Raw genomic sequence first — 12,852 nt, 5'->3', positions numbered from 1 at the left:
ATCCAGTATGTAGCTGTGACTATACATTGAAGCAAGGCAGTAGCTTCAATTACTTACTCTATCAGGGTCTTTTCCTGGATTAATATGAAAAGGACCACAGAGGCTGAGTTGTGTCTGCTTTGCTAGTCTCTCTCTCTCTCTCTCTCTCTCTCTCTCTCTCTCTCTTTCTTTCTGTGTGAAGAAAGCCAGCTGTAGTCATACAGCTACTGCATTAGCTGAGTCACAATGCTGCTTTGGCAAGAACAGCCCTGCCATCAAACCCTCACGGTGCAATTTAAAAAGTAATATCCTGAGAAGGTCACTTGTGCTTGGTATTGGTGTTGCAGAGATCTGTTTGAGATATGGCCACTACCTCATCTGATCTATCTTTTAAAGAAGATCCATTTGTGCCTGTCTTCTCGCTCAGTGCCACCTCTGCTGCTGGCTCTACTTTATGTTGTAATATAGATGCGGCTTCTTTCTAACACCTTGTGTCTTTTGTTTCCGCAGATTATTTCAAGACAACGTTTCTTTCAAAGTATCAGTAATTGTCAAACCATCTACTGCATTCACATGTTACATATTTTGCGGTAAAAGGGTTTTTAGTGATGTCCTGATCCTACACAAATCTGTGTTGATGTGTAACATGAGGTGAAATCTACTAAAAAACACACACTCACACACAAATCATCTCACTAGCCATTGCGGTCTATTCACCTAAGTGTTACAAAACTAAATAGGACAATGTACAGTATGAATTGTATACAGATTACTTGTCTCATTGTGTCTCATTATAACTCTGCTTCACTGTGGCCTACAAACATGGCCACAATGGAACCTCTGCCACCTCTGGTTTCTAATTGTGTACACTTGGGTTTAATTGTCTTTAGCACTGATTATAAAGACCTCTGTTGCAGTGTGCAGTTTGTGAAGTGTACATTCGGTTCACACACATTCCTGACATTTCTCAGCCTCCCTATTGCTATTGCCCTGTTTTGGTATTTTATATTTTCTCTTTTCCTGATTCCTGATTGGATCCTGTTCATAGACTGTTTGACCTGTGCCTGTTTTGACCCTGCCTGACATCTGTTGGATTGCTCGCTAAGTCTAGTTTCTTTTTTGTTTCAATGTTTTTGACTCCGTTCCTATTAATTCGAACTGTTCCTAATTTTGTTTTGCATCCTACCAGAAAGTGTCTGCAATCGTGACATTATTGCCTGTTTGACTGACAAAGGAGATTTGAGTCTTTGTAAGAACTGCATCTTCCCAATTGGAAACGATTCATAGGCAGATGAACAGAGATAATCACTCCTTGACACTGCTTTAGGGGTCAAATTTCCAATCTCATACATATCTCAAACAACTTAATGCCCTCATAGGCTATTTCTCCGTCGTGCTGACACACTATATTGAATACCTGTGTTAGAAAGTTTAAGCTTCAGACTGTACATTAATATTTAAATACCTCATTAAAAGCAGAGCCAGATGGTTGTAGAAGTTGTGCTACTCAAGATATTGCTTGTACTAATTAAGGCTACTCTGGTACTTATTGAGACAGTAAAATACCAAATCATTCTGGTGATCCACATTTTATTTTGACAACAATTTTGTCCCTGGAAGGGAGTGCTAATTGAAATGCTAGGGCTAAGTATTTTATACAGATGGTGGGCTGATTTTAAATTCCAGTCATGATCTTGGCTATCCCGGGAACTGTGTGTGCAAGGTGGGAATGCATCCTGGTTGTGAATTCATTCCATTACAGACCCTCATTCTGACCTACGGGGCAATTACCTGATTAAGCCACCTACTGGCATGGTTTGGGGAAGTGGAAGGAACTTCACAAATCTTAAGGAAACCCATGAGGAGAATATGCATAACTCCAAACAGAGCTGGATTTTTGAGGTAAAAACACTGCCTACTCTGCTGCTCAGAATGAAGAACGTGAGAACTTAAATTGCCAGAGGCTCATTTTGCAACAACTTTATATAACCTGTTGCATTTAAATGTGGTGATAATATCGTCCTATATTAGTAGTAGTTAAATCCTTTTTACCCTGAAATGCATACATTAGGTGAGTAGAGCTCAGTGACCTCATTTGCTTCTCCCATATCATCCATTTTTCCATTTATGCCCACTCTTTCCTAGCATTGCATCCTTTGGCTTGAAATCAGCAGTGGTTGTGAGTTGCCACCACAGAGAGAAAGATGACTGAAAAATCAATGCAAATGTATTCTGACAGATCACATTTATTCATTTATATTTATTACAAATGACTTACAATTGAGGACATACAAGCAAAGTGATATATCAGAGGCAGAGGATAATATAAGTGGTGCTGCTATGCAAGAATTTTTAATTGAGCACTAGTGGAGCAGAGTGCACAGAGTAGAGGTGTAAGAGTTAGGGGTTAGTTCACTGAAGTGATGGTTGGAAGTTCATTCCACCGCTCAATGCGAAGATTCTGGAAAGGGTTGCTGAGTAGGCACTTCCAGGCATCATTCGATCACCTTTATCCTATGAGGAAACATGTCTACACTGATGGCAGTAGTTCTCTTCCAGGATGATAATGCCCCTAGGGCACACTGAATGGTTTGATGAGTATGAAACTGACATCTATGGTAGATTCTGGACCATCAAATTAGACAGTGTTCCATCACTTCATCCAATTGTGGGAATATATTCAGGAAGAATGACACACAGGCCCATTGCAAACACTGAATCTATTCTGGTAGCTTATGTTACCCCAACACTTTACTATGTCACTTTATTTCTTTCATTTCACCCATGTGTATCTTTATATTTACATTTATTCAACTGGCAGACGCTGTCATCCAAAATGCAATAATACAATCCGAGCAGAGAGCTGTTAGAGGATCTTACAGTGACACAAGTACTACAATAAATACAGATATACTCTCACTGAACACTTAGGAACATTATGCTAATACTGGGCAAGGCCTCCTTTTGCTCAACACAGCTTCAGATCTTCACGGCATGGATTCCACACAGTCTTGGAAACATGGTGAAGATGGTAAATTGTGGTTATGAAGGGATGGACATGCTCAGCAACAATACTCAAATAGGCTGTAGCATTCAAGTGATACTTGATAGGTATTAACAGCCTAAAGTGTGACAAAAATACATTCCCTACACCATTACACCACCTCCACCAGCCTGGACTGTTATCACTGGACTGTTAAGGCATTTTGGGTCCATTGTTTTATGCTTTTGGTGCCCAATTCTTACTGTACCATCTGTGTACCTCAGCAGAAATCGAGATTCACCAGACCCAGCTATGCTTTTCCACTCTTCAAAAATCCAGTTTTTGAGAGTCTGTGCCCACTACAGCCTCAGGTTTCTGTTCTTGTCTGACAGAAATGGAACCCAATGTGGTCTTGATAAGTGCACGATGAGTAAATGTTTTCTAATAAAGTGTTCGGTGATTGATTCAGTATAGATAGGTTGTTTTTTTTTCCTTTAATTTGTCACCCATCTGTATGCGCCTATGTTAATCAGTATAGACTTTGATTACTCATCCCTGTTGGGAAAACGAAGAAACAAATGCTCTGCACGCCTCATGACACCAGCGAGTTATGAGCACACTGAATGAATAAGCCTGTACCACACAGAGATATTGACTCCATGCCAGATCCACCTTCATCCAGCTGACACTGACATCCACACTGCATCTACACAGGAGCAGAAACATATCTGACCAGATCATTTTGTTCTTTTATTTATCAGTCACTGAGTGCATGTGTAGCAAATTACAACCACAGTATGAAGTGTGACGAAAAACTTCATCAACAGCTTTGTGAAATTCTTTTAAAATTGCATTTATGCTTTTGTTACAATCCCAAGAAATAATGCTAGAATGTACAGTACACACCGATGAGGCATAACATTATGACCACCTGCCTAATATTGTGTTGGCCCCCTTTTCGCTGCCAAAACAACCCTGACCCGTTGAGGCATGGACTCCACTAGATGTGTGCTGTGGTGTCTGGCACCAAGATGTTAGCAGCAGATCCTTTAAGTTCTGTAAGTTGCGAGGTGAGGCCTCCATGGGTCAGACTTGTTTGTCCAGCACATCCCACAGATGCTGGATTGGATTGATATCTGGGGAATTTGGAGGGCAAGTCAACACCTCAAACTCATTGCTGTGCTCATCGAACCATTCCTGAAGCATTTTTGCTTTGTGGCACGGCACATTATCCTGCTGAAAGAGGCCACAGCCATCAGGGAATACCATTTCCATGAAAGAGTGTACATGGTCTGTAATAATGCTTAGGTAGGTGGTATGTGTCAAAGTAACATCCAGATGGATGGCAGGACCCAAAATTTCCCAGAACATTGCCCAAAGCATGACACTGCCTCCGCCGGCTTGCCTTCTTCCCAATGTGCATCCTGATGCCATGTGTTCCCCAAGTAAGTGACGCACACGCACCCGGCCATCCAGGTGATGGAAAAGAAAACGTGATTCATCAGACCAGGCCACCTTCTTCCATTGTTCCATGGTTCAGTTCTGATGCTCACATGCCCATTGTTGGCACTTTCGGTATTGCACATGGGTCAGCATGGGCACCCTGACTGGTCTGTGGCTATGAAGCTCCATATGAAACAAACTGTGATGCACTGTGTATTCTGACCCCTTTCTATCAGAACCAGCATTAACATCTTCAGCAATTTGAGCAACAGTAGCTCGTCTGTTGGATCGGATCACACGGGCCAGCCTTCACTCCCCACGTGCATCAATGAGCCTTGGCAGTCCATCACCCTGTCACCGGTTCACCACTGTTCCTTCCTTGGACCACTTTTGATAGATACTGACCACAGCAGACTGGTCTGCAGAATGGCGGTGAACGGTGTAAATCCTACTATACATACTTCTGTATCTCATAACAATCAATATATGCATTTGATCTAGCTAAGTTACTTTATGTTACTTTAACCATCTGTGTTCAGTGTTTACTATCACAGATTCAGGTAGCTTACACTATTGGATAAGCTAACTTCCATCTATTCATCCATTTTCTGTGCTGCTTTTCCTACACAGGATCACAAGGAATCAACAGAATATCAATGGGGGACACACTGAATGGGGTGCCAGGCTATCAGAGAACACAATCCCACCCACACCTCAGACAATTTAGGGGGAACATGCAAACTTCATGCACAAACACACACAGGGTGGAGGTGTCAATCGAACCTCCAACCTCAGAGTGTTGCAAACATCCGTGACCACCAGCCCATGCTCTAGACACTCTTTCTAAAACCATGTTACTAGGGCTGTTCCTAAGTGTGCAGTTGCAAATTCATGAAAGTGGTATAAGATTCCAGAATATCACCTTCGCTCGATTGACATTGTCAGAGGACATTTTGTGTAAGATGGGGGTCAAAAGAAGCACACAGCTAATATACTAATGTGATTTTTTCCCCCCACTTCAAACATCCCAGCTGAAAAATTTACCTTAAGCCAGTTTTATCCTGTGCAGACTTTTAAGATTATTACCTGCCCCACTGTATCAGATAATCCTTCTAAAATCTTGATGTGTGATAACTTGATCTCTGTGCCACATTATACGATTAAAAATCCTCTAACAATAGACCCTAAAAAAGGAGAAAAAACTACATTCCTCATGCCATGAATAAGTGTGGTCCAGGTTTGTGCAGAAAATGAGCTTGCATGAAGAGAAACATTATTTATGGAGAGATTGCTGTAATAATGGCTGCCAGAAGTTTTCCATCATTCTTTGCCATTCTCATTTTGGTGATATGAGCGTTATAGTAGCAATTTTTGTTTCAAGACAACGGGATTATATATATATATATATATATATATATATATATATATATATATATATATATATATATATATATATTCGGTTAGGAGATGGCATTGGTTTAATTTACTATTTCTTTATTGTAATGTATTGTAATGTAAGTCTACCAGTTTGACCAGACTCTTTTGTCAACTGGGAGCTGATCAGATTAAACTGGATTTTTTCACCTTATTCAAGCTATCTTAAGACTGTTTCATCTTAAAGAAACTCACAGGTATTCTTCGCTTTCTGTTTATTCTGTAAAAGGCCAGGATAACCTACCAGCTTGACCAGCTGGGTCAGAATAAACTGGATGGGGTTTTTTTTCAGTGTAGGATATGAAATAAATTCTCTGCTGTTTGTTCTATCTCTTTATGCGGCTTAGAAGTAAGATTGGTGTTGTGTGGAGATGACTAGAGCGCTCTGTGATCCCCTAGCGAGCTACACCGTCAGGTCTAACAAATCGGTTAAGGCTCTAGCGTATATGGCTGTGTACAAAAAAAGTGCTGGGCTGTCTTACACACACACACACACACACACACTCGCGCGCGCGCGCACCCACACGCTCTCTCTCTCTCTCTCACACACACACACACAAACGCACGCGGGCGCGCGCGAGCATACGCGGAGCCCCCGGTTGCCTATTGCGAGCGCATTTACGCAGCCCTCGCAGCTTCACGTCACGCCGACTGGAGCTTCTTCCAAATGTTTCGTAGGACTGCAAACACATCCAAATGTCGAAGATGTGGAGGTGATTCTGAGTGGGAGAGCTTTGGGTCTCACACAAACAAGCGTCAAGCAGTGATGAGCTGCTCTTAAGATGCTCTCTTGAAGCCGTGGCGGAGAGGATCACAGCTCGCGTTCAAAGCCCAGCCTTCGAAGCCTGTCAGTTTTCAGGTAGTCGGGAGAGCAAAAAGAAATGATTCGGACTTTGTTGGAAACAGAAAGGACAAGTGGCGTATTTCTAACCGGGATGGGGATTTTCTCTCACAGCGCGCGTTTGCCTCACATCGCCGGCATTTTATGGATATAGCCTACGAAGAAGGAATTTTTTCCCAATTTTTTTTTCTTTTCTTTCTTTTTTTTCTTAAACTGAAGTGCCCTTCCCGAGTAGTTCACGACTGGCCGTTACGTTGCTTCATTCATTCATTCATTAATTCATTCATTCATCCGTTCATACATTCATCCAGCGCCTGCTCTCTTTGGGCACGAAGAAACGCGGTGTAGCACTTAAAGAGTGTTGCAGCTCAACATCATCACCGAAAAGAAATCTTTCTCCAGGATAAACAGCATCTTTCCCAGGGAAGATACACAACCAGAGAAGAAGGCATTGGCACAGGTAAGGAGGTGTGCGTTTCACACACTTATCCTACGTTTAGCTGAAAAAATATGAAAAGCATTGTTTATAACACTCTAGGGTATACTTACTTATCCACTGAATAGACTAGACTTATATAAAACATGGCCACAAGAAGTTGGTATAAATATAGTTGGGTTTTTTTTTTTTGTCTCAAAAGAAACTGATTCACTTTCTTCAACAATACTACACGCTCATTTTTCTTTTATTAATGAAATGATGAATAAATTAATTTACTACCCACTTTCTAAAAATAAGAGGATCATTTCTGTTTCTTTTCCCAGTGAAATAGTGAAGACACCCGAAGTCAAGTTTTTTTTTTTTTTTTTTAAATAGAGAGATAAATACGGTGTACTTGTTGAATTTGGGGAACGTGCACGCGCAAGGGAACGTGCGTCTACGCGTACGCGTACGAGGCGCAACATGTAAGCGCGTTTCTGTTGCTTCTTATTCCGGAGTCGCTGTTTAACCTTACTGAACACGACTGAAATAGATAGACACGCTGTAAAGGCTGAAAGGAAAAAATAGTCAAGCAAGCACAAAAGACTCTGACCCTTACAGTTATCACAGGTATCACAAGGCCTAGGCTTTTTTTTTTTTTATTGGTGCAGGATCAAAATTGTGGTCAGATCTATATTACAGAAATGTTTCATAGTTCATATAGAAGAGTTTCAAATGTGTAGTACATCAACTGCTCCGTTCACATCTCTGTTATATAGTGTTCTATATAATATATAAACGGCTCTGACTGACCAATTAAAAGAATACCTGTTGATTTATAAATATTAGGAATCAGTATAATTAATAATCATCATCATCATCATCATAATGCACTTTATCATGCTTGCAGTGTTATTAATGAGTCACTTTACACAATTCAATTTAAAATGAAATGTTTATTTCTAGTCACTGAGCTTGATGAGATAATGAGCTTGAGTATGAGTATGAGTATGTAGCAGCTCAGATATTGTCATGCCCGCTAGCAACAAATTTGGCTAGCAGTATAACAAGTAGTCTAAATAAAAGAAAGAATCAGAAGCAGAAGGATTATTGGCTAAGAGTGCTTGCACACAAGGAATTTGTGTTCAGGTGCTCCAAGTACAAAGCACTAAACATTTACTATGGATATAAAAAGTCACACCCCTGTTAAAATGGCTGTTTTTTTTGTGATGTGAAAAATAAAAGCAAGATAAATCATGCCAGAATGTTTTGTTCAACCCTCAGTGTGAAATTACCGTGTATAAAATGAAGTGGAAAACCAAAAACAACAGAAACATTTTAGAAAACTCGGAGTGGTGTTTACAATAACCTGGTTGCTTAAATTGTAATTGGGTGGTGTGGCGGTGTTCAGAATCAACCAATCACATTCAATGTCATGTGCAAAAATGATTATTATACAGTTGTCATCAATGATTAAGGACAAATAAAGATCAGCTGTTTCTATAGGATTTTCTTCTCGGTTTAATCGGACTGTTGAAGGTCCACAAAGAGCTGACAAAGCAGGCATGGTACCTCGCTTGTCGATGACGAAAAGTATCGAACAGGAAAGGAGTTTTAAAAGAATTTCTAAAACATTAGATGTACCATAGAACACTGTACAGACCATCATTAACAAATAGCAAATGAAGCGCCACGGTAACATCGGCAAGAACAAGACGTCCCTCTGAAATTTATAAATGGACAAGACAAAAACATACCAGGAAGGCTGCCAAGAGACCTAAAGCAACATTAAAGGAGCTGCAAGAAAATGTGACAAGTTCTGATTACTCTCTGCATGTGACATATTCTCTGATGGGCTAGAGGTTAGGGTAACTAGACGGAAGCCTATAACTATACCAAACCTGACAGGTAGGATGGGGTCTGATGGGACCAATTCTAAAAGCTATAATCATTCCATATTTCTAAAAGGAGTATATAATGCAATAAATAAATAAATAAAATAAATAACAAAAGAACAACAAATCCACGGTACAGAATGATGTTGGCAGCATCGTGCTTTAGAGGTTTCTTTCTTCAACCAGAACTGGGACTTTTATAATCATGAGCTACATATACCAGTCGATTTTAGTGCAAAACCTTCAGGTTTCTGCTAGTAAACTAAAGATGAAAAGGAATTTCACCGTTCAACATCCTTAACCAAATAAAGATCAATGTTTTGGAATGACCAAGCCAGAGCCCAGACCTGAAAAATTCTGTTAGGTGACCTTAAACTCCTTCTGCACAGGAGTGGAACATATTAACATTTTCTGGATCTAAAAATGTTTTTGCCAAAAAATAGAATGGGAAAATTTTGTTATGTCAGGATGTTTCACACTGATAGAGTCTTAAACAGAATCAGTGATGTAGTAAAATCAAATGGTGCTTCAACACAGTATTAATTTAGGAGTGTGCAGACTGCATGGGTTTTAGTAACTTTTTAAAATATTTTTTCCCTAAAAGTTTTTGATAGTTTTTCACTTTATTTTTATATATTGTAACTCCACATTGAGAGTGGAAACAGTTCTAATCTCAGTTTCTTTTTTGTACAGCACAGAAATTTGTCATTTTATCAGTGTTGTGTTACTTTTTTCATTTTACCCCATTGCCCTTTTTTAGTATTTGTAGATTTAAATAAAGTATCAATGACTACAAATACACTATATTGCCAGAAGTTTTACTGGAACTAAGGAGCCGAGCCCAACCCCTGAAAAACAACCCCACAGCATAATATCCCCCCTCCACCAAACTTTACACTTGGCACAATGCAGTCATGCAAGTACCATTCTCCTGGCAACTGCCAAACACAGACTTGTCCATCGGATTGCCAGACAGAGAAACGTGATTGGTCACTCCAGAGAAAATGTCTCCGCTGCTCTGGAGTCCAGAGGTGGCGTGCTTTACACCATTGCCTCCGACGCTTTGCATTGCACTTGGTGATGTAAGGCTTGGATGCAGCCGCTCGGCCGTGAAAACCGGTTCCATGAAGCTCTCTTCACACTGTTCTTCAGCTGATCTGAAGGCCACACTACGTTTGGAGGTCTGTACCTTTTGACTCTGCAGAAAGTTGGGGGCATATGCTGACCCCGCTCTGTGATTTTACGTTGTCTACCACTTTGTGGCAGAGTTGCTGTTGATCCCAATTGCTTCTACTTTGTTATAATACCACTAACAGTTGACCGTGGAATATTTAGTAGTGAGGAAATTTCACAAATGGACTTATTGCACAGGTGGGAACCTATCACGGTACCACGCTCAAATTCACTGAGCTCCTGAGAGCGACCCATTCTTTCACAAATATTTGTAGAAGCAGTCTGCATGCCTAGGTGCTTGATTTTAACACCTGTTGCCATGGAAGTGATTGGAACGCCCGAATTCAATGATTTGGAGGGGTGTCCCAAAACCTTTGGCAATATAGTGTATTTTCCAAAATTTCCAAATATTTCCAGAAAGTTAACTCATGTAACAGCACAAGTATATAACAGCACTAGTGTTAGTGTTTCTGCTGCCAGAACCTCTACATTGTGATACATGTCATATATCATAGAAAATAATTTTTGTCATATGGCTCATCCCTGGATAGGGAAGATGGAGAAGACATGCAAATATTTCATTACATCAACACGAGACATCGGCATGAGAAAGTAATGTTACGCTCCAAATAGGACTCAGGAGCTCTGATGTTGAATGATAATGTGGCTGGCTTGCCAGATTAGATACACTGCTTTGAGCCCAATTGCTGTCTAAAATTCACTCAGTTCAATATATTCCAGCCCCAGCTGTATCTTTGCCAAACTGCATGTGCTAGGCCAAGGCCATGTTTCCCAGCTCAGTCTGGCAACCCTGGAAATGATGTCTGCGAATCAGTCTATTAATGTGAAACATGTTCCGGAGTTGATGAGGCATGTATATTATTATACCCTTAAAATACCATAGAATATTAACACACGCTCAGCATTAGGGGATTTCTTTTCGTCTTGATATGCTGTCTAGATTTTTGTTTATTTCTAGAAGCCCCTAGAGTACAAACACGGAACTCGGTTTCTCTTTAAAAGTTGAAATTGTTTTGCTTACTTAATGCCTGATACTGAAATAATGATGCAGCTACATAATTAGTCTTTTTTTTTTTTTTAATTCATTGTTAGGATTTTTAGCTTCCTTAGTTAATGAAGTGTAATTATAAGCTCTAGTGACATAATGTTTTCTATGGGTATGAAAGCTAATCTATTCATGTATCTATTTATCTACTGCATAGAGAGATAATTAAGACCACATTTAAATCAATATACATGCATGTGGCAAATTAATGGAAAAGCTGCACTGGGACAAATTTCACTGCCATGGTTTGGGCTCACTTCCCCCTCTGAGGTAAAGGTCACTGCGAATCAAGAAATTGTTCTGACTGATCACCTTTATCCTGATAAAATGTTTTCTGTCCTAATGAGAGTCTTCCTGGATGACAAGGTACTTAGCCAGAGGACTTAAAGGCTCCCTGGAGGGTTCGATAAGTAGGAAAATAATGTAAATTGTGTAATGCAAGTCACAAAAATCTCAACATCTTTTAGATTTTTTTGGTTAACCGTTGGTAAACCCCAGTGCTGAAATATTTTTTTGGTAAAATGGTGTTCATTGATCCAGTAGAGTTCCAGAGATTGTAGAATGTGTTCTTGAAAAGAGAAGGTTTTCCTATTAAATCCTCACCTGTATTCATCATGTAGGCGTATGTATAAGAAAGTAAGGCCTTGTATAAGAAACCGAGTACATTTTTATACACAGGAATATCTGCAGTGATTTTCATAATTATTTTAGCTATCATCATGCAGGCCTATAAAATAAAGCTGTCTGTAAATAGCACTGCAGAACCTGTGACACTCTTTCCTGGCTGCTGTCTGATGGTGCTGTAGGTTAATTATCATCAGTCACTCGTTTCCTGCAATTCCTGCTCCAGTTTTTTTTAATAGGCAGTCTCAGTTCATGTTGAGTTTATCTCTCTGCTGATTTGTGTCAATATATTTTGAGTTTATCTGAGTAATCCTGGGATTTTGACCTTATTGCTTGGATTTAGCGTATTTGTCATGGCATTTTCTTTAGTGACACTTTTAGTCAACAATGAGTGTACTTCAATGATTACTAATAAGATCTACTGTGATGTTAAGTGTACAGTATTCTTAGAATTAAAATTTATTTATTATTCATCTCATAATTCTATTTAGATTATGCCCAGGTAGGCAAATTTTATGGGCATTTTCCAAGTCTAAATACAATGACTTTACATGATGTAGGACAGTATCATTTAATAGAAGAAATGCAGAAGATTTTTAATAACAGTCAACTAAAATAAAAAAGAAAATTCCTTTTAGCTTATATAGATGCTTGTGGAAATGATGTAACATATTGCAGGTGCTGATATAACATATGTTTTTTAACATATAGCACTAATGATGCCAATGCGTTTTTAATCAATTAGTGAGGCCCAATATATAACGAGGTCGAAAATATGAGACCACATTGAATTTTTCATTTAAATTTGGCCATAATCAGATGGTCTTAGAATTATGAAATATTTGAAACAAAGAAAGTAAATGTTCAGTACCTGAAAAATATTTTATAAAAGATTCTGCACTATTTCTGGGTCCCTATTTTAATATGAACAAATGTGATACTGACCAGGCTAACATTTTTTTTTTTTAATTTTCTGAATCATTTCAATTTCATCTT

General features: G+C 39.3%; 1 protein-coding gene across 1 annotated transcript in view; it reads left to right on the top strand.

Moving 5' to 3' along the window:
• The first annotated feature begins 6,403 nt into the window (after nucleotides 1-6,403).
• Nucleotides 6,404-12,852, top strand: part of grik4 (glutamate receptor, ionotropic, kainate 4) — a 403,962-nt gene continuing 397,513 nt past the window's right edge. The window contains exon 1 of the mRNA XM_058414559.1: nucleotides 6,404-7,140. The gene's annotated coding sequence lies outside the window, so the exon portion shown is untranslated. The remainder of the gene's footprint in view (nucleotides 7,141-12,852) is intronic.

This window comes from Hemibagrus wyckioides, linkage group LG17 (genome assembly GCF_019097595.1).
Source record: "Hemibagrus wyckioides isolate EC202008001 linkage group LG17, SWU_Hwy_1.0, whole genome shotgun sequence".
Lineage (NCBI taxonomy): Eukaryota > Metazoa > Chordata > Actinopteri > Siluriformes > Bagridae > Hemibagrus > Hemibagrus wyckioides.
This window is presented reverse-complemented; position numbering and strand designations above follow the sequence as displayed.